Source organism: Falco biarmicus, chromosome 4 (genome assembly GCF_023638135.1).
Source record: "Falco biarmicus isolate bFalBia1 chromosome 4, bFalBia1.pri, whole genome shotgun sequence".
Taxonomy (NCBI): Eukaryota; Metazoa; Chordata; class Aves; order Falconiformes; family Falconidae; genus Falco; species Falco biarmicus.
Window position 1 is genome coordinate 64,055,169 of NC_079291.1, and position 21,943 is coordinate 64,077,111.

Sequence of the window (21,943 nt, forward strand, 5' to 3'; positions counted from 1 at the left end):
TGTGAAACGTGCAGCTCCTAAACTGCGGAGTCACCGCTGTGACTCCGGCATGGCATCAGCAGAGAGCCGGTAGCACAAGCGAGACATGGAACGTCATTAAAAAAATAGCCACACTCCAATTGTCAGCTCTGAATTATGATCTGGGCAGCAGCTGCGGATGCCATCAGCAATTTACTTTCCAGAGGGAAAGTGCTCAGTGCTTCCAAACATCACATCCACGTTAAAGTGTCTGGAGGCAGATGCCCAAAATGAAAAGCATCCTGACACAGCACGCCTCAGCTGAAGCAGGTTAGAGCATGTGGCTGAACACGCCACAGCTGGTATCTGTCAGCACCGAGACACAAAATGCTTGTGGACACCTTTGGGAAAACTCTCGAGGGTGTCCCGGGAGCAGAGAGGGGGCTGGAAGGGGCTTGGCAATCCCGCAGGGAGGCAGGATCTGTGTTACGCCTTAAGAGCCATCACACTTTCATCTAATTTTTGTACTGCTGGTTTTCAAAACAACTCTTAGCAGAGAAATGGCTACGGATTAATGAGGAATACATTAGTTTTATTTTGTCCTTGATCTCGATCGTGTGTTTCCCTGGTACGCTTTCAGCTGAGGTGTTTTTTAAAATGGCTTTCATTCATTTTCAGTCTGCTGCTGCAATACTACTAATTGGTAACTGGAACTATGTGATGAGATTTACATATATTTTGAAAGAGAAAAAGAATAACATCCCAAAATATCACAATTTTTTAAAAATGCAAATGCAGCAGGAACTTAATGAAACCATTTTCTTAAAATACACTGAAAATATCCTATGATTTTGAAAGAATCCTTTCTCCCAGAAATGCTTGCTTTTGGAAAGGATGCGATGCTAGATTAAAACATCCTGACAAGCTCTAATTGTGGCGAGGTCTGTAACTACGCAGCAACTGCCCAGGCAGGAGCAGCTCTTCGGCACACGCTTAGATTTCCCCGGGAACACGTGCCAAGTGCTTGCGGCAGCGGGTGGGACGAGTCTCCTGCCAGGCCCACCTCGCCCTGGCATGTGGGATGGCTTCTCCTCCGCGTGGCTGGCGGCCGGGCAGCCCAGCTCGCCCTGATGGAGGACCAGCTCCCACAGTCTCTATCGACACCATCATGTCTGATTTCCCCGGTAACGTCTTACATCCTCTGACACCATCTCCCGTAACCATAGATACATGTAAGCGGTGCACAGCAACACTTTTCCACTTCTCTTTTTTTTTTTTTTTTTTTTTCCTTTTTCTCCCCCCACCCCCCCCTCTGTCAGCCTCTTTGGGTGTGCAATGACTCGGGCTGTTCCCTGAGCAAGGGCTGAAAAATTTAAGCAAATACAGATGGTGAATTTTTCTATGTGATGCAGGGGGGGAGCACCCTATTAAAGCTTACCTTTGCTCTGAGCATCCCACCACCTGTGAAGCGAAAGTCTCAGTCTCACTGATGGGCACCTCCTCCCACTTAATGAGAAGCCCATAACGAGCTTCCAACCCAGGCTTGGCTCTGGCACATTCAGCCCAGCAGCTTCTCTCCCGAGAAGCTGGTCCTGGACAGGCTCAGGGCAGGATGGAAGAGAGGAGGGGGGAATATGTGTGGTGGGAGCTTTGCTGTGCTATACATGGGTTTTAGGAGCTGCAGGCAGCTGCCTTCTGTGATTTGAGGGGAAAACATCACCAACATGTCCCAAAGTTTGTGCCAGAAAGAACCTACCCTCAGCTCTGCACCTGGTCGGTCCTCTAAGAGCTTTGGAGGGTTTTCCAAAAGCTGGAGTTCTGCATGCTCCTTCCAGTGCTGGGGACAGAGGTTGAGGCTCCCCAGCTCCCAGCCGGAATGGATTCTCTTGGCTATGGCATGCGCCAAAGCATGCTCGCTGGGGAAAAACAGAAGGGACCTGCAGGAGGTGTGAGTTCTGTAGCAGCTGTGACTCATCCTGGCCTTGGCAAGTACAAGGGACTGAGCTCAAATGGCTCCAGAGATGTGCGGAGCAGGTGCCAACCCTCGAGGACACCTGGGAGAGCAGCCACACGGCTCTGGCGCCGTCCTGCCTTTGCCGTTTGCCCAGTTGCGTCTCATCCCTGCACCTTTTCCCGAAGGTTGTGCGGCCCCTGCAATGCCCGGGAGATGAAAGACGAACCGGAGGAGGGGAGCAGGGTGTGATTTCCTCGCAGCGAGTGATGGGTCACTCCTGCCTGCGGCTTCAGTGCCAGCCTCCAGCCCAGGCTGCTGCGGGAACTGCTCTGCAGCATCATAGGATTTTCTTACCCCCCGTGGCACAGATGCAGCTGTGCTGCTCTGAGACCCCCGATTTCCATAGCAGACCCTGGGGCTGCACCTCTGTCCCCTGCACTCGGGCTGGGGAGGGTGAGGAGCTGGTGCTTTTGCTGGCCTCAAAGCCTCAGGAGAGTGAGGGAGGGACACAGCCCGTCTGTCCTCCCCAAACCAAACATGCCCTCTCCACTCAGCGCCCAGAGCATCCTGCGGGAGCGCCCAGGACCCATCCTGTGGAAGGGACCGACTCTGGGGAGCTGTGGTGCATCTGACAGTGTAAGCCCAGACCTCTCTGGGAGCTCTGGGAAGCAGAAAGTGGCTCCCTGTGACAGTCCCCTGCCGGTGCCGTTGTGGCTTCATCCAGGTGCTGGTCTGGGAAGGTTTCAAACCCCTCCTGTCCCAATTCATCTGTGCATATCCTGTGGTTCCCCAAGTTTGAGTGGCCAGACTAGGGGTGACACCCCACAGATCCAGCACACAGCGAGCGCGTAATCTGCTCTGCAGGATCAAAGACCTCAGGGAAAAAGGGTTTTGCAGGAAGGTGGCTGTGCCAACAGCAGGAGTGTCACAAAGAGCACAGCACAGGCTGTTGCAGTGACTTCCCTGGGCACAGCTCCGGCTCTCAGACCCCTGCCACCAGGCTAACTCCCTGTGATCCCCGATGCCAGCATCCTCCTGGGAAAGGAGCTGGCGGGAGGGAGCATCATCCGTGGCTGGTGGTGGTGAGCGCAGCAGTCGGCTGGGTGCTGCAGGTGGGGGTCTCTGTGGGGAACGTTAGAAGGAACTTGAGTGTGTGTGTGTGAATGCACAGGCCTGCAAGCATCGACTGAGCATCAGCAGAGGCCCACCACCAGCAGCCACAGCTTTGAACGCCCCTCTAATACATTTATTGCTCTGTGTATCTATTCTGTACTGTTGCAGAGGACAAAAGTCCATGTGACACATTCCAGCCTGAGAAGATGCTAGGACAGGAGGCAGGAGCATACACAGGAGCTTGAGAGCTCAAAGCTCCGTTAGGCTGCAACAGGGGAAAGGGGAGCGTGGTCACCCTCTGTGCTCTGCTCCCCGCGCTCGTGCGGGGAGGCAGCTCTGGTGCATTGCTCAGGAGAACAGGAGGGACGGATCCAGCCAGGGATGGCTGTGGTGCAGTAGCAGCAGCTGTGCTTGGCTGCAGGAATGGTCTCAGGGTGTGCTGGTAGCACTTTGCTAGAGAGGAACGGCAGCTCCATCACTGCTCTCCTGTCCCCGCTGTCACCCTGCTGGCCCCACAAGTTCCCTGGAGATGCCCCAGCAGGAGAAGGGAGCTCTGCTAATCGTTGACAGCAAAGCATGCTCCCAGCTGCGAGCTGGTGCTGAGCACAAGCAGCAGCAATGATGTAACTCCCATGCTGGCATTTGACAGGGATCTTATCCTGACCGAAAAATCCTGTGGGTCCTGAGCCTGGATCCCCAGAATCCCCTTGGCTGTGCCTCCTCCTTCGCCCCACTGCTGCCCAGAGGTGCCACCCACAGCCTCCTGCTCTGACCCCTGGCATCGACATCACTCCCCTCCCCCCACCCCACCCCACCCCCACCCCCGGTCCCACAAATGCTGGGACACTCCTCTGTGGCTCCCATGCACTGTTCACCTTGCACAGCCACCCCTCCTCATGGCACCCTGCTGCCCTGCACCCTCCTCAGGGCCACCATCCTCCCCACAGCACCACTCCTTGTGCTCCCCCTGCACCACCGAATTTCCCCTGCATCCTCAAAGCAGTATCCCCCCCCGCGCAGCACTGCCCACCGCTCCACGACCCCCACACCCCCCACGTCCCCACAGCAACCCCACAAGTCACCTCGCTCCCCTGCATCCCTGCTGCATCCCTGGTGCCCCCAAGGCTGGGCCTGCCCCCTGCATCCCCACGGTCACCCCCATGGCACTGCCACCCCCCAGGCCAGCCCCCGTAGTGCCACATGGCCCTACAGCCACCTTACCCCCACCCTGCATTTCCACAGCAGCCCCATGGCACTACTCCTCCCTGCAGTTCCCCCCTGCTCTCCCTGCATCCCCAAGGTCCTCCTATGGTACCACCCCCACAGCAGCCCCCTACCATCCTGCATCCCCACAGCCCCCTGCAGCATCACACTATATCACACCCCCCCGCTGCCACCCCCCCCCCCCTCCCTGCATGACAGCACATCCCCTTGTGTTCCTCACACCCACTGCATCCCCATGGCTTGCTGGGGTACCACAGCCCCTGCATGTCCCACCCCCCCCTACCACCCCCATTGCACCTCATCCCCTGCATGTTTACACCCTCCTGCACCCCCCCGCACCCCCTGCTTCCCATCTCCCTGCACCCCCCAACACCCCCTGCATCCCCAGGGTACCACACCCCTCCGCACCCCCTGCATCCCCAGAGTACCACATCCCCCCGGCACTACCTCCCCCACACCTTCCTGCATCCCCACGTTATCCCATCCCGCTGCCATCCCGCTGCTACCCACTCCCCCCGGCATCCCCCTGCTCCCACCTCCCCCGCATCCCCGCACGGCCCCCACACCCTCCTGCCTCCTCACAGCCGCTGCATCCCCCCCGCTACCACACCTCCCGCATCCCTCCACCCCCCGCATCCAACACTCCGCCCTCCCCCCTCCGAGTCCCGGGCCCCACCCCGCCACCCCACCCCCCCCCCCCTCCGCAGCCCAATCAGGGCGGGTTGGACGAATTCAAACCCCGGCCCCGCAAGCGCCGGTGGTGGTTCTGTTTCGCTCCCCCGGGCGGGGAAGGACGCACCGTTGATCGGCCGGGACCGGGGGTCGGTCCGGATGGGCTCCGGGAGCCGCGGGGCGGCTGAGGCCCCCCCCCCGCCGCCCGGAGTACAGGTGAGCCGGGGGCAACCGGGCTTGGGGCGGGGGGGCCTCGGGAAAGTTTAATCGCGGTATTACCGGGGCGGCGGCTGAGCCCCGGGGCTGCGCCGGGCGCCGCCCGCCAAAGGCTCCGCAGGGGCGGCGGGGGGGGGCGCTCCCGGTGCCGGCTGCCCCCCCACCGCCCCTCGCCACGAGCTGCCTCGGCTAGGGCTCCCGGGGGCTTCGGCGCCCACCCTGCGGGGAGGTGGGGTGTCTCAGGGGTGGGGGTGCTGCCGGGGGGCCTGTGACAGCTTGGGGTGGGGGGATAATAAAAAGATTTTGGAAGAAATATCGCTACTAGATGAAGCAATCGGGGTGGGTGTTCTGGGGAAGGAGAAGTGGAAAACGGGGAATTTCTGCAGCTGCTGCAAAACTGCTGATTTTGGAGTTCTGTTGGCAGGAAGGGGTGGCTGTGAGACCCCCGGGCTGGGGGGCTGGGAGGGTGCCCACCCTCGGGTCGGGAGAGCCGCTTGGCTCGCAGAAACTTTCAAATGAAATCCAGCTGTTTTCTCCCTGCTGGAGCCGGGGGGGCTGTGTGGAAGCAGAGGAGCATTGCCCAGCGCCCTGGGACAGAGGAGCCAGCCCAAGCAGCCCCCCGAGGGAGTGGGCATAATTTATATCTTGGCCCCCTTGGGAAGAGTTGGAGCTGTGGGAGCTCCCCATGGGATGCCGGCAGCTTCAGTGAGCCCTGCCCATGGCGGAGGGAATTCGCCTCTCCCGAGCCTTGGGAAGACTGGGCTTGCTGGAGATGCTTTTTGGTGCAGAGCCTCACACTAAACATGAGGATGAAAGCCGTTAGGGGCGGCAGGTGTGGATTTGACAGTGGTTAGGGGCTCTGCCGTGCTTGACTTCCATCCTTACCTTCCTGCCATTCCCAGAGGTCTTCTGCTTCCTCCCAGCTATTATTATTTGCCATAAATCTGCCTGAAAGGAGGCAAAATCCCGAGGCTGGCAGGGCAGACCTGTTTGCAGTATGGGTGAAGCGTGACTCCGGTTCTGTCTACTTGACGAGTCTCCCTCTGCAAGTGCCTCGTCACCCCGGGCTCGGGCTGTGATGCTGTAACCAGCTACCCCAGGCCTCCCGCCTGCCCACTCCAGTACCTGTCACCGTGGGGCGCACATCCAGCACTGAACAGACCCACCGCACCCAGTGGGAACTTGTTGTCCCAGTAACACCCAGTTTGCAGCTAAGCGGGCAAGGCCCCTGCAAGATAATAAAAAAAACCCACCACCAATCTGGTGGTGTTCTTCGCTTTTAATACCATTAGGATTTTTTAATATCATTAGGAGTGTGCCAGTCTTTGGGTTTGCAGCCAGGAGGTGGTGGGCATCCTCTAGGTTTGCTCTGGGGAGGATGTCCTGGCGGAGCCTTGGTAGGGCTGGTGCATGGGATGGGAGGTGGGGAGGGTTGTCGTGGCAGGTGGGCTGGGTGGGAACAGGTTCTGTCGTCTTGTATCTCTGGTCTTGTCTTCGGCAGCACAGCCCCAGGCTGCTCCTTGCAGGCAGTAAAAGTGCAGATCTTTGGGTGAGGCTGTGCCCTGGGGAGCTGTGTGGGTCCTGTGCTCAGCGCTGCTCCTCATGCCTCTGCTTCCATCGGGGAGACACCTGGCATCACCTCTGCAAGCCGTAAGCACCTTGCAGGGGTGAAATGCCCAACCTGCAGGTCCCCTCGGGGAGGATTTGGTGCTGCTGCAGGGATGCACAGCCACGCTGCCTGCTTGCCAACCTGCTCCCCAGGCTGGGAGCGGCCGGTGGCTCTCACCAACGTGCTGTCCACCTGTTGCAGGTGGCACTGGCTGGGCAACGTAGGCAAGTCCTGCTTCTGCTGGAGAAATCTGCTCTGTTTCCCTTAGCAGTTGGCCAGCCCTGCTGCGCTGCCTGCAGCGCTGCTGGGGCAGCATTCCCAGCCCTCAGTGGGGATGGAGTGGGCTGCACATCAGTGACCAGCGCCTGCTTGGTGACCACAGCGCTGGAGGCTGTGGGTGGGCGCTGGAAAGCCAGAGGGTTACAGCAGCAGAGCTGGTTTATCGGCTCTGTGGTTTCTTCACAGAAGCTGACATGGGTGGCAGAAGGGGGTGGCATCCTCTGCCTTGTGGCTCTGAACTATCTCCCATCGCCAACTGTCAGTAAATCCTGAGCCGATGTGTTTTCTGAACAGCTGCTCCTGGGAAGAAAACACTGTTGGGCTGTCAGGCGCCTGGGAGCTGCTCTGATTTTACTGCAAATATTCTCTACAAAGTAAAATTGATGGATCTGAATCTAATATTCTGAAGGGGAGCTTAATGGCCATTAGGCTGTTTCTTTCCAGCTTGGAGTGCAGAGCTGCACCATTTAACTGAAGGATTAAAGGCATAAAGATAAATGGAGAGGGCTGCCAGATGGGTGGAGGGTGGCAGGGGGCTGGCAGCTCCGGGGCATGAGGCCAGGAGATGAAGCACAAGGACCTAGAGCAGAGCCGGGGGAGGCTGCTGGAGGCATGGCAGGAGCGAGGTCTATGGCAGGAGCTGCTGCCTGCTGGGGCAGAGCTGCCGTGACCCGAGGAATGACCTGTAGTGTGGGTCTGAAATGACCAAGCCCGCAGGGATCGGCATCCCTGAAGTCCTCGGTCCTGGCTCTGCCCTCAGCAGTGTTCTGCTTGTGGCTCTTGAGCCTGTGGACCCTTTTGGAGCCAGGAGCCAGTCCCTGACCTGCTGCCCAGCGTGGTCCTGAGGTCCTTTCGATTGCACTGTTGAGACAAGCAGAGCAACTCCTTGGGCAGGGCTCGGGCTCTGCATGTGCTGGGGAAATAAACTGCCTGTTCTGGCCTGTCAGCTGGCCCCTTCCAGGCTGTGCTGTGGCTCCTGGAGCTGCTGCATGGCACCTCTTCCCTGCGTAGCTGACTGCCATTTAACCGGCTCTGAGCCAAGAGCTTAGCCCAGCTTCAGGCACATCTTTTGCCTGCTCTGAGTTGTCCCTGGTTGTTGACGTCAGGCCAGTTCTTGGTGCTTCCCCAAATAAACCCCAAACGTGCCCCTGCCCCATGAATCTGCTGTTGTTCCTGTGGGTGTAACTGGGGCTCTCGCCTGCCCTTGGCTCCACAGCACCATGCACTGTGTCCAGCAGCTCCGCGGTGTCCAGGGGAGGGGATGGTGTCCCCAGATCTCAGCTTGCCTCATTGCTGCCTGCTCAGCCCCATCTGCAATCGATGCTCTCCCACAGCGTCACCAGCCAGTGGGTACTGGGGCAGTGGCTGAGGGGTAGAAGGACGATGCTGGCCATGGGAAGGTATTCCTGGCAGTTGTTCCTCTCCACAGCACAGCTCAGTGTTGGTGCTGTGGCTTGGTGGCTTTGGAGGAAGAGGGCAGTGGTCTGTGGTGGTGAGAGTCTGTCCTGCCTGCAGGAGGCTGGGAGATGCTGCCCACATGCTCCCTGGGCTAGGGTCTGCCACGGGTGCCTGCCCTTAAGTGCTGGTTTTGCGGGGAGAAGGGCATGAGCAACAGGACCTGGATCTCCCCACCTGGCCTCTGGCATGGAGATGCTGGAGATGCCAGCACTCCTGTCACGCTCATCCTGGGCGTGGGCTGTTGCTGATCTCATCTGCAGGCTCTGAGATTGTGGAGCAGCCTCCAGTCTGAGTGCTGCTTGGGGAGGAACAAGCTGGGTTTAGGCTGGGGTGGGGAGTTCCTGGAGAGGTTACAGGGTATGGTGGTCAGCAGCCCCTTCCGAGGACAAGTTCTTAACTCCTGACCTGGAGAGTGGCTGCTGGGGTAGCTTCAGCATAGCGCCTGGATCTCACCATGGCATCCTCCCCGCAGGCTCTTCATGTGTCTTAGCTGACACCTGGCAGTGGTAGCCCTTGGCCAGCTGGACCAGGTACCCCACTTGTAGGTGCAGGGAGTGAAGCCACAGAAATGAGCACGTCTCTCTGGGGATCCATGAAGACACAAGGTTCAATGCTGTAACAGATCTTGAGCAGCTTCTGTAGATCCCGTGGGACCCGATCGCTTGATTATTATTTTTCTTATTATTAATATTTTTCTCTCCCAAGATCTGCAGTGACAGCAGCTTTGGTTTGTTAATTCAGACGAAGTGCCTCTATTTCATCTCCAAGTTTCTGGGTCCCCTGCAAACAGGCTATTTCTCCAAGAAAGGAGACCAGAGGTGTTTCTCACCATAAGTTAGGTTGCTCACAGTCTTCACCTCCATGCTGACTGCCTCCATCCCTGTTCATAGGGATGTGCAGCTGGACAGTGCTGCATCTTGTGGCACTGCCACCTGCCCTCATCGTGTGGCTCTCCTACCCCAGCAGCACAAGCAAACCAGAGCTGCTGCGGAGCCCGCGCAGTCACCTGGTAAGGTGGCTCTGAAAGCATCTCTAAGTGCCCATGCTCTGAGCATGTAAATTCTTCAATGCATTAAATAAAATAAAGAAATAAATCCAAGGTGATAATAAACCAGAAAGCGATAGGCCAAGAAAAGCAGCAATAAATGGATAAACAGCCTTCGGGGAAAAGCGGAGCCATTCATTGCTCTCCAGTGCACCTCCAAGCAGAGGCACACCAGGCACGTGGGCAGACATACATACATACATACATACGTCTTCATAGGTATCTGTGGCAGCGTGTATGGGGTCACGCATTGTCCCTGCAGTGTATGCAGGAGTGTCTTTGCCATCCTTCGTCATAGTCCAAATTTTCAGCGGGGCATTGAGGGTGGCCCAGCTCGGGGTGCTGCGGCTGCAGGCTCTGCTTGTGGGGTGGAAGATCTTGGTGCAGTGCCAGCTCTGGCAACGCTCATGGCATTAAGGTGAAAAATCACTGTGAAGCCCACAGTGCTCTGCCTTGGAGGAGAGATTGTGCCGTCTCACTGCCTTTTTCCCTTTCATGCAGCCTGGTTCGTACCTTACAGGCCTGGTTCCCGTTCATGCTCCTGCCTGCGTGTGCGATGGGGTGGGCACAGAGCCACCTGTGCTGCAGAGCCACCATCTCAGCACACCTGGGGCCAGCAGTGCCCAGCAGCGCTCTGTGCTCCTGTGGACATCGATGGTCTGAGGCAGCTCTGCTCACCGAGCTGGTGGCCACCTGGGAGGGATGTGGAGCTTGTGTGGGTCGGCCAGGGCCAAAGGCTCTTGGTGTTTTCTACAAAGTGTGGGGGTGATGGAGCTGTTGGTGCCATTGCTTAAAGTACTATGAGGTGTGCTTGCTGAACTCGTGGTGCTTGGGGAGGGGGCCTGTAGACCCACCTCCTGGCAGGGACTGTAGGAAGATACTGAGGCAAGACGTGAGGGTCCTCACTTTGAGCTGAGATAAACCTGTCAGCAAGCTGTTCTGGATCTCGCAGGGTTTGCAGGTTCTTAAGACCAGACGGGGCTGCCCCAGACAGCCCTTGTGTCCTGCTGTGGTATGTCACTTCCTATTGTTTGTGTTGCTGTGGCCTTTAGAGACTTGGCCGCAGCATAGGGTCCCGCTGGGGACAGCATGGGGTGCAGGCACAGAGGTGGCAGCCCACCTTAGGGAGCTGGTGATCTAGAAGAATGGGGAGACCTCCAGGCCACCATGGCAGGAGTGCAGGGACCAAGTGACAAGCAAACCATTGTCTGCAACCTCCACCAGCCCCAGCATTCGCTCTCCTGTCTGCCCTGTCCTTATTGCCTTGCTCATTTGTCCTGGCCCGTTCCCACCACCACACCACCTCTCCTGGCGTTGGTTGCACCTTCTCCAGCCATTGCCTGTGCCTTTGCTCCTCTTGGTTGTGCGCAACCAGCCCCAGCTCTCCCCAGAGACCTCCCCTGCCTCGGCCAGCCTGTCCCCATCCCTCCCCAATGCTTGGGGCCCCTCTGCAGAGCCCAGTCCCTGAGCATGGGGGACAGCTGGACCTGGGGGGCAGCCCCATAGAGCTGTACCACATCGGAAATGCTCCTGGGCTTGGGATGTACCAGTGAGTGCAGAGATGAATTCACAGGACCCTCTGCTGGTGCAGATGGGCTGCATTGCAGATTTGCGAGTTTGTCTTTAATTGTGTCAGGCATGTGTGCTAACGAAGGGATTAAGGCCTGGAAGGCTGGATGATGCAGGCCAACTTTTCCTTGCTTGTTTCAAGGTCTTGTGTTTCACAGTATTCTCTGGCTCTCCTCTTCTTTCTCTCCTGCATTCCTGGCCTCCCCCTGGAGCAGCCGTCTTGTTCCCCCCTCTACAGGATCCAGTGATGCTGATCCACTGGATGGACATGGACCGCTTGCCCCAGCCCTCCGTCCCCACCAGCTGGCCAAGCCTTGCCCATTGACAGAGAGCCATGGGGATGCTCTGTGTGAATCTGGGCACCGTGTCACCGAGGTGATGGGGGAGGAGCAGGGTCCACCTTGCTGAGGCTGTACAGGGGTCAGAGCGAGGGTGATCCACTTACAGACAAATATCAGAGGAATAATGTGACCACGAGGGTGAATCAGGGAGGAGGGAGGCTGCTCGGGCTGTCCTGCGTTACCTTCTGCTTCACCACACTGAAAACCCCATGGCTGCTGCCACTCTGTGTGAGCTGGACCTTGCTCCTGTGGGAGAGGCAAGGACTCGCCTGCAGCGCTGGAGGGAGGTAGGTGTCGGGACATGACGAGGTTCACAGCCAAATGCAATACAATGCTCCTTGATCCCTGCCCCAGAGTGCAGAGACCACGTCAGGTTCTGCAGCCTGGTGAAAGATTGACTCGGAGAGGTGACTGGGCACAGAGCTGGTTTTGGTTGGGGGTCACGTTGCCATCTGCCCCGGGACTGCTCCGAAAGAGTGGTGCAATGCTTAACCCCTGCTTGGGCAGACCCAAACCCCTCTGGCTGTGCCTGCCTTTGGCCAGCGATAAGCTAGGTGTTCCCTTCTCCCTGGTTTGTACACTGTGCATTGGCAGCTTGGAGCACTTCTCCAGCAAAGATTGGGATGTGCTCCAGGGCTGGACACCTTCCTGGGAGAGGGAGAAGTGGTCAGTGATGCTCTGTCTCCTGTGGGGAGCAAGGGCTGCTGCAAAGGATGCTCTCTGACAGCCTGCTGTCCGCTGCAGAGAGCCACGGGGTGGGGAGCCGTTCTCATTGCCCAGCCGTGAGATCCTCTTTGTTCCAGGTCAGGAGCACATGAGGTGCAACCAAAGCTCCAACAAACCCACTGGGGAGGTGGGTGATGACTGAGAGCTGCTGCCATGGGTACAGTTACGCCAGCAGACCTACCTACTAGCTCATCTTTGCTTGATGGTGTTGCCGTAAATGATGATGGAGACTCCGGAGCTGTGTGGGACAGGCAGATCAGTAACACCCCCCAGAGAGCAGAGCTCAGCTGGTCACAGCAGAGAGAACCTCATCCCCATCAGCCAAGGAGCTCTTGGCCCTGCCAGAAGGTGACGAGCCAGGGTTTGGGGTAGGGACCATGTGTCTCTGGGTTGTGATTCTCTTTTCCAGTAAGAGAAGTCTCGCCAGAGGACTCGGGTCAGCCACCCTTCCTGGCGTGCCAACATGCTTCCAGGAATGAGCAGAGGGATGCATTTCTCGGCTCTTACGGGGCAGGCAAGCAAATCAAGAAGCATTGACAAGTGCTTGGCATTGCGATGGCACAAAGTGTCCTGGCACAAGGGGCCTTGGTGCTATTAGCAAGGGGAGTACAGGACCGGCGCTGCCGGGGAGCTTAGCTATCTGGCGCTGTGCCGGAGCCCGGCTCGGGGACAACTGGATGAGCTGCAGCCCTGAGTGGGTGGGTGGATGAGACACAGGTCTCCACTGAGCGTGGTCCTGCTTCAACAGGGCTGATGGTTTGGCGTTGCAGACAGGTGGTCCCATCTCCCCTGTCTGCCCCGCCTGTTCCTGCTCTGCACACACAGCGTAGGGCTGGCACGGTGCGTGTGGGAAGGGAGAAACAAGGATTTGGGGTCTCTTTGTTGCCTGAGGCTCTAGTTCTTGGGATGCTCCTTCCCTCCCACTGCACCTCGTGCTCTGCTTCCCAGGCTCAGAGATACAGGTCTGACCCTTAAGGAATATGGGACCAATCCTGAATTTCCCTTCCCCAGTGGGAAATAGCAGCAGTGTCAGGGCTTGGGATAAAAAGCAGCATGACCTGCAGCGCAGCTCTCCGGCAGTGAGTGCTGGACTTCGGGAAAGGGCTCCAGGTGATGAAGCCCACCTAGAAGGAAGCATCAGGCAGGAGCTAAGTGCCTTTGGCTGCTCTGCAATGCCTGTTGGCTTCGTGGCAGAGTGCCCGATGCGATCCTGGTGAGCCTGGGCTCCTGATGTGGACAGCCTCTGTCTGCTGGGGGTCTGCATGTGCAAGTGATGTGGGGGTCCCTGGCTGGTGACCCGGGTGAGAGAGGGCTTCAGCAGTCCTGGTGCTGAGCTGCAGGGGCAATACTGCTGCTGTGGTCCCCAAACCAACGTCCACCCCCCCGAGAGGGGGGCAGTGTGGGCTTGTTTCCCCCTGATTTCATATGCTGAGTACAGAGCTGCATGGTCTAGCTGTGAGAGTGGTGATGGGATGTGGAACTATTGTCTCTGGCAGCTGGGTGGGACTTTCCTGGTGCTGATATTTCTGGGAATCAACCCGGGAAGGGCCGGGTCCATTCTGAAACCCTGGGTTTGCAGGGAAGAGCCCCTGTGCCCACTTGGCTTCAGCATGAGCTGGCTTGGCTGAGCTCTCAGCAGCACTGACCTTGAGGGAGGCAGGAGGGCTCTGGGGGGGGCTAACGCCAGTTCTGTGAGCGGTGGGCTCAGGAATTCTGCAGGACTTTCTGCACCAACCAACACGTACCTGCAGATTAAAATGTCTTGACAGCACTCCTACCAGGTGGAGGGCAGGGGGAAGTGACCGTGTTGTAAGGCTGCCTCTGGCAAGAGTAACAGGACAGCTGAATCTACAGAAGCCAGAAAACCCTTCCTGCTCTGAAGGTGATCTTTTGGAGCCTCTAGAAGATCCCCAGGGCTCATTAGCACCAAAATATCTGCCAACAGCAGATGAATATAGCAGGCAGCATCAGACGTCAGGGCTATCTTTTGCACTGCTGAGTAAGTTTGGAGGAGGGATTGGAGAGCCTTGCCCTGTGCTGGGCGGGTATCTGAGCTGGCTCCAGCCAAGACTTTACAAAAGCAAGGTCCTTTGCCCCCATGACCACTAAAAAGCCATCAGGCCAGGCAGGAGCGTTAAGCCTGGCCATCCCGTTTGGGCCACTCATACCACCAGTCCAGCACGGATTCCTTGGCCATGGTCTCATTCACTGGAGAAGCTGTGAGTGGCTTTGGCTACAGCCTGGACTAAGGCGATGATGATGATGGGTCAGAGGGATCTGCTTGAGCCCTTGCTGTGATCCAGGGCAGTGCTGCATCTGCAGTGGGTTCATGGTTGCCCTAGTGCTCTACATCTGGCAGCTGGTTTCTCGTGCTATACACCAGCTGTGACCACCCCACAACACATCCCTGGAGCAGACTCTGGGTCTGGTTAGACTCCAGAGGCTCCACAGCCTCACCTTGATCCACACAGTAGCTCCCAGTTCCTTTGCCTGCATGGCCAGTTTGCTGCTTGTTGAAGTGTCGCTGGTGCTGGGGGAGTGCTCCAGATGCTGGGAGTTGTGACAGAAGTAAGATTCGATTAGCACCTTCCCTGCGGGAAGCAGGAATGGGATACCCTGGCTTCCTGCAGCCTTGTGTCTCTTGCCGCTGATGGTAGATAACAGTACTTGGAGTCAGTAGCAATCTGCTCCAGTCACGGGAACAGCATCGATTTTACACAAGCTGGAGACTTGGCCCTGGAATCGATCTGCATTTTTATCAGCACATCTCAGCTGACAGGAGGTGTTTTGCCACTGCTGCGGAGGAGCTCTCTTCTGGGATTGCTGTTGTTGGTTGCCTCAGCTCTTCGGGTCTTCTGCTTGGTCCTGCAATGTCAAGCACCTGCCTGCAAAAATTTGGAGGGCTGTTCTCCCCGTTAAAACTCTGTCGGGGGCTGCAGCGTGGCTGGGCAGCCCCCACTGCCAGCCTTGCAGCCTGCAAACAGCTGCGGTGCTTCGTGGAAGGGGGAGACCAATTCCAGCAAGGTTTTGCCTTCACTTCTCTCCCTCCCTCTCCTGCTTCCCTTTGAGCTGTACAGGTGGAGGGGATAAATTCCAGAGGATTCAGCTGCCAGAGGCAGGGTGTTTACTCTTTTTTTCCTGTGATGTTCCTAGACGAGAGTGTTTAGCCCATGTTGGCATTTGAAAACTTCATTTTCCCTTTGGATTTATTATTGTGTGTGGGTGCTGGGTTGGAGAGCATTTGTCAGTCCCACGGCAGAGGAAGCTCTGTAGATGCTGTTTCATCAACTTGCCTCTTTGCAGGGCTCTGGCTGTGCCATTTGTCTGCTGTGCACCCTCCAGCCCTGCTCTTTTCTGGCTGCTGTTCTCTTCTTGCTGCCTTCTGAGTTGGGCAGGAGCCACTTGGAGCCGGGCTGAAGCCATTCCTGTCCCTGTTGGAATAGATGGGATAGTTGTCTCCAGGGGAGAGGTCTGAACAGGTCTGTGAGCCAGCAGCAGGGCTGGACTTCTCATTTGGAGAGCAGAAGCTTGGTGGATTTAATAGCGGGAGTCCTTGGTTCAACCCTTGGTTGAACCCTTTCCAGTCCGATGGGGCATGGTGCCCGCGTGTGGTTTCACGAGCGTTCCCCTCTGCCCAGCAGTCGCCTCCCTTTACCTCCTGGCTCTTCCCCTTCCCCGGGCAGCCCAGGATCCAGGGGCTGAGCTACAGGTGCCTCCCCCCGCATGGCAGTGAGCTCCCCGAGCTGGGGGGGGCTTGGCCACCTGAAGGTGTCAGCAGTAGGGTGGGCTGTGGCCAGGCATGTCCTGAGCTGTGGATGTTTGTAGCCCACCACAGCCCACAGTGGTGGGCTGACCGAAGCCCAGTGTGGCAGGATGGGGAATGGCCTCAGGTACCTGCCCGTTAGCTCCCAGGAGCCCCAGGAGATGTTTCAGATCCTGTGCAGATGCCAATAGTGGCCAGACCATGGCTTGGGTGGATGATGTGGACTTCTCAGTGATGACGTGGGGCAGCTGAGCTGCTGTGGTCCTTAACGCAAGGATAGATGTGGAAGAGCCCTCACCAGGGCACGTTCCTTCCTCTGCCTGGTGCCTGCTCTCAGCGTGTGGGCAGCAGCTTGGGCTGGGATCCTGGCCTGGCTTCTGGAGACTTGGCTGGTGGACCCAGGAGCTCTGTGGAGCTGTGGATGTTGTAACAAAAAGCAGAGTAATATGGGACAGCGGAATTTGGAGACAGAGTGGTCTGGCAGACTTGGACTGAAGAAAGCCAGTCCCAGGACAGAAGCGATTTTGCTGAGTGAATTGAGATCAAAGAAGGGGTGGTCCGACCACCGTCTCCAATGAGTGGGGGTATAACTGGCAACCACAGGTGAAAGCTGGTGCTGGTGTAAGAGCCAGCATTGCAGCTTTGCTGTGAACACCTTCTAGCTGCAACACCCCCCCCCTCCCCCACCCCCCCCCAAACATCGGCTTTGGGAACAGCCTTGGTGAGGAGAGGCTGAGCTGGGTTTGGCAAAGCAGGATCCATTTCTGGAACGATGTGTACAACCTTGGATTGCACCAGGGCTGGCTCCTGGGTCCCTTCCAGTCCCAGGTTCCTTGTCACCGAGCAAAAGAATTACTAAAACTCCCCAGGCACTTGCTGTGTCGCAGCCCTTGTCTTTGGTGTTACTTCGGGCTGAGCTAAGGTGCGAGAAGGCACAGTCCTGGCTAAGAAGAGCACCCTGCGCAGTTCCTCCTCGTTCCTCCCTCTGCATGCTTTCGCCTGCTGGCAGACAGGGAGCCCAGAGCAGCAAAAGGGGTTGGTTTCACATGCTGCCGTTGCTGGAGCTGATAAATGGAGCAGCTCTGGGCAAAGCTTAAGCTGTCTTGCCAAAATGGCTTGAATAATTCAAGTCCTCAAGGAGATGTTTGCTGATTTGGAAACATGTGCTGATGCGCAGGGCTGAGGGGTACCACCCGAGCGGGGCAAGGCATTAATTTAAGGTTGCCTCTGTTGATGTTTTCTATTTTCCTCTGAAATGGGAGCTGCAGTTGAGCACGCTGCCTGGCAAGCACTGGGGTTTGGTGGTGATGTTACTGTCTGAGCAGGAGGCTTGTCAAGAAACGATTCAATTTCATCCCACGAGCAGACAGTGCCAGGCTCCAGCTCTTCCCCTCTGCCTGACCTCAGAAGGAATTGTCGCTCCTGCACAGTGTGGTGCAATCCAGCCCTGCCTGGTGGTGTCCCAGGCAAAGCAGAGTCAGCCCTCCTTCCACCAAGCAGGCTCAGTGCGGGGTGGCATGGCATGGGATGAATGGGATGCTCCTCTTGCAATTGTTATCTTCTTCTCGGGTCATCCCACGTTCCACCAGATCTCAGAAATATGCTCTGAAACTGGGAAGCAGTGTCGAAGGGTGAGAGCAGGAAGCCTTGGCAGAGTTTTTCTTGGGTGGCTTGGTTCTCTGCTGCAGATGCATCCTTCTGCTGTCTTTCTGCAGAGCCCTGTGTGTTCCCAACAGTGCTCCAACCCTGCCAGAGAAAGCAGCAGGACTTGAGGGAGTTAAGAAGGACCAAGAGGGTTGACAGAGCAAGTTGAATTTTATTAGCAAAGAAAGGGAGTAAACTTCCCAACACATAAAGCTGTTATAAAGTAATCAATTGTTCTTTGCGTCTGCTGGCACAAGATGAAAAGCGATCAGTTTAGTTTAGAGCTAACGAGATTTAGGTTAGATATGAGTGAGATGCAGATTGGTGACCAGGGAGTTCTGGGAGAACCCCTTCAGCTGCATTTTAACAAAGTGAGTGACTGTTCTGAGTATCCTTGGACTTATTTCAGTGCTGGGCGCAGGTGGTTTCTGGAGATCCCCATGCTTTCATGAGTCCAGGACTTCCCTTATTTAAAACCTTCCTGAAGATAGCTCTAGGGGAGCTTGTTGTGGTTTTGGTAGTGCCAGCTGCACACGTGGTGCTGTCAGACCTGCGGTGCTGCAGGGTGGCAGGGGAGTGGGCGATGAACTCTGGTGCATTTGCAGCCAGCCTGGGTTGTTCTTCTGGGGGGGATTCAGCTCCATCAGCCACAGAACACCCAGGCACCGCCATGCATGTTCCTGCACATGAATGGTGGCAGGCAGGACAGCAACCCAGACAAAGAAATAATTAAAAATCACTTAATTGCAGCAATGGATTTCTTTGGAGTAGTGTATTTGCCCACTTGCTAAATAATTCATAGAAGAGCCTAGTAATTAAATGCTAAAGATGTTATTTGCTTAGCATTGTTTGTACCTATATTACTATTTAAATGCAAGAAATTACCAAGTCATTTAATTGCTAATTAAAAATAATAGTTACTTACCATCTTAGAAGAATTAGTTCTGTGTATTGTTTGCACGGAGCACAAACACTAATACTTTCTTTCTAGGCAGTTATCTTGCAAACTTATCCCTGTGTTTGTGTGGATGGAAGGCACATACCCCATCTTCTTTTAATGGCTATTAAAAACATGAGGAAAAATGCAAATTAAAACCAGTGAAGCAACACCAGCTGCCTGTGGGGAATGTCTAGCTTTGTTCCCCATCTTCCTCTCTCATTTCCCCGCAGAAGGTCCCCTGGACACCAGCCCCTGTTGCACCTGCACTTACCAGCTCTCTCGCTGCATATGGCCTTGGCCTGTGCGTAACGCACAGCACGGGGGTGAAGGTCCTGGAGAGAGAGAGCAGTCCCAGACATCCAAGACGTTGTCCTCAAGCTGGGAGTGACAAATAGGCTAAAAAGGCATTTTCTAATCCCTGAGACCTGAGCTTGTTGGGAAAGGCCCTGGAGGAGGCAACGTGATGTGCTGGGATGCTCTGCAGTGTGCAGAGGCGTTAGGAGGGTGAATTAGATGTAAGAGCCAGGGACTGGAGGGCCCAGTCTTATGGATGGCTCTAGAAAGGAAAAACCAGCCAGGGCTACTGGATCAGGTGAGGCGTTTGGGTGCAGGTCAGTGGTGCGTTGGTCTGGGTTCTCCAAGGAGCAAAAGTCTGTGTAGGCACACCGGGGAGTGTGTACTTATTGGGGTGCATGGGAAAAGGGGGGGTATAGGTGTATGTGTGTGAAGGGGATGCACTGCGTATGGAGGCTGTGTGCATCTGTGGTGGGCGCAGTGAGTGCTGGGGGGGTATCAGGGGTGATTGCAGCCTGCAGGTGCTCTTGGGGGGGGTGTTGGGTTTTTGGGTAAGGGACCGTGTCTGCACTTGTACGTGAGCCCTAAGAAATAATGCTGGTTCAGCTCTCCTGAAGGGAGCTTGAGGGATGCACTAAGGTCTTGCTCTGATGAACTCGTCATTCAATATTTGCAGTGGGTCACGCGCTCCCCATCGCGAGTGCTTGCTCAGTGCCGGTTCATCACCTGGCTGCTCCAAGTGATTCACTCGCAGTGTTTCACACTGGGAGGGGGATGGGCCACACTCACAAGGCGAAGGCAAGGCTGTGTCCCTGCAAGCGAAGTCTGGGTGCCCTTTCGGAGCTCTTCCAGGCACGTACGTGCAGACAGGGGTGGTGCAGGTGGGCTCCGAGGGAAGAGGGAAAGCCTCCCTCCCCCCCGCCACGGGGTACTCAGCCTGACCCACTCGAGGGTGCCCACCTGCATCACATCCTCCCCACATCTGGTGGGCCCAGAGCTGACCTGGAGTGGCTTCTCCCGGTCACAGGGAATTAGTGCTGGAAGACAGATTGCATTTCCTTAGACCTCTATGGATGGAAATTTCCTGGCAGTGTTTTCATCAGCATCCTGATGTTTTGGTCAATATTGTCTATGGGAAACTTAACTTTGAGGCAAAATGCTGTTTTCTTTTCCAAACCAAAACATCCAGTTTCAAATGCTAGTTAAGATGACAGGGATCTGCATTATACAACATGTTATTACAGTGTTTAATGCTGAAGCGGGGACCAGGTTTGTTCCTGTGAGCAATGGGAATGTTTCATTCCGGGAATCTACATGTGGAAACGTTCACCTCCCGGTGAAATCAGCCTGATGGGGTCTCTGAGGGCATCAGCCCTGTCCCTGGGGGTACTCGTGTCCTATCCTTACACCTCCTCCCAGACTGAGAGTTGTCTAGAGCAGAGGACATGGGTATCTGTAGCCCAAAGAGGGGTCTGGAAGAGGCTCTGAGCTGACCAGGGCTCCAGTTTACTGAAGGATTCAAATAATCGTTAATAATAGCCTGCCAGTTTCTGTCAGACTGGGTCATTTCCTTCTATTAAGTGATAATCAGAAATCTGAGGTGATGCCTGTCCTTTAACTGAGATGTGCAGGCAGCTTTTGTGAAGGACAGTTTGATTCCCACCCTCTTGGACTCTGGCCAGTGACGGGGACTGCTGGAAGGGGCAGAACTGGTCCTGACCACAGCAAGGTGTGCTGCTGCCTGTTGCCCCAGGGCAATGGCATTTCTGGAAGCTTTAAGGGGTTGTCTGAGTTCTTGGAAAGGAGTCCTTTAGCTCTGGTACCCTCTGCCCTTTCCACTGCTCCCTCATTTCACTCTCCAGTGGAGCTCTTCTCCTCACCTGTGTTTTGGTTGATGGTTCAGCTGACACCTCTCCTACATCATCCAGCAGTTGGCCTTCATCTCCTCAAGGGCACGGAGCTGACTCCTGGCCAACCTGCCCACCAGGACCTCCCCCTCCCCTGCTGCAGGTCTGCTTTCCAGCCCTTCAGCCCTGGTGTACAGCAGCATTCCGGCTCAGTGGCAGGACTTGGCATCTGCTGAGGCTTCTGTTCTTTCCTCCACCTTTCTGAGGTTTTGAGATCACATCTGCACCAGCACTGCTCTGTGAAAAACATCCCTTGGAGTCTGACTGTCCATGTGATTTTTCACACCCTCTATGCCATCCACTATACAGCCCTCACCTCCGCGGTTTGTTTTTGAGGATGCAATGGGAGGCTGCCAAAGACAAACCCTTTCTGCCTGCGCTTTAGCTAAGTGTGAGATTTATCCCAGTCGGTGGCAGTGTCATACCGCAGGTATCCCACATGGTATCGCCTGCCTGCCATAAGCATCCATGTCGGATGCAGTGAGCGTCAGGCTCTTCCACAGCTGGATCAGCTGGAGGACTTCAGAGACCCTCTTGAACATGAAAAAAACCAAAACAATGGACTTCAGTGGGCTGGGCTGGTGCTCCTCTGGAAGGACACCAAAAGCAGAGGGTGGGAGGTCACTCTGGGCTGGACATTTGTGCAACATATCGATACAGGCTGGGAAACAGGTCTGAGAGGTAGCGACCACAGCAGGAGCAGCGCTGAAGACTCAGCTGAGTTCTGCAGAGCTGCTGCTCCTCCGTGATCAACGCCTGGAAGAAAACCAAAATGAGCTCTCTGAAAAAATATCTGTTGGATGGAAAGACTGGGGGAGCTGTATATATATAATTAAGATGGCAGTTCAGTGATATAGAGAGCTGGAGCGCTCATTCTGCAGGCGCACCCGGCCAACGGTGTGTTTTGTTGAAAATGAAAGAGGTTTGGGGAAGCAGGGTGAATACTGAACGGGATCACACCTCCAGTGTGTGGCCGTGATTAACTCTCAGATCAGACCCTGGGCTGGAGGGTTGCAGTAGTTATGGCTTCGCTGCCATGACTCACCGGGGCTGATCAGAAGGGGGTCAATAAATTGGAGAAAAGTCAGTGATGAAAGTGACTGATGGATGAAGATGGGAAACAAAGGCTTTGTTGTGAAAGCTTGGGTGATCAGAGGTGTCTTCAGCATGGGGTACCAGTGCCTGGCTGGAGAACCACCACGTTCCACCCAGCAGAGCTGCACCTGATCCC